This window comes from Lupinus angustifolius, chromosome LG11, assembly GCF_001865875.1.
Source record: "Lupinus angustifolius cultivar Tanjil chromosome LG11, LupAngTanjil_v1.0, whole genome shotgun sequence".
Taxonomy (NCBI): Eukaryota; Viridiplantae; Streptophyta; class Magnoliopsida; order Fabales; family Fabaceae; genus Lupinus; species Lupinus angustifolius.
This window is the reverse complement of record NC_032019.1, coordinates 31,621,756-31,622,308: the sequence shown is the minus strand read 5'-3', so window position 1 is coordinate 31,622,308 and position 553 is coordinate 31,621,756.

Below are 553 nucleotides of genomic sequence, written 5' to 3'. Positions count from 1 at the left end.
ATCAACATATAAGAGGAGGATAATAAAGTTTCCATCTTCATACCTTTTAATGAATACACAATGATCACCAGTTGTCTTCTTGAAACTGTATTTGGTCATGAAGGATTCAAACTTCTTGTACCACTGTCTCGGGGCTTGTTTCAGACCATATAAACTCTTATTCATACGACACACTAAGTGTTTCTTTCCTGGTTCTTCATAACCTTCTGGTTGCTCCATATAAATTTCTTCTTTGATGTCTCCATGTAAGAAAGTTGTTTTGACATCAAGTTGTTCGACTTCTAAGTCTAGCCTAGCTGCTAGACCCAATGCTACTCTTATGGAGGAGTACTACACCACTGGTGAGAATATCTAATCAAAATCAACTCCTTTCTTCTGATTGCTTCCACAACAATCTGTGATTTGTAATTGGTCTTGAGCTTCTGATGAGCAATATATTACACACTATTCATAACCTTAAATTAGCATGATTGATGATTCTTGGTGCCTAATTGACTTTGTTTCACATGGTTTAGTGTTTTAGACTTTATTGGACTAATATTCCTAAAATGAG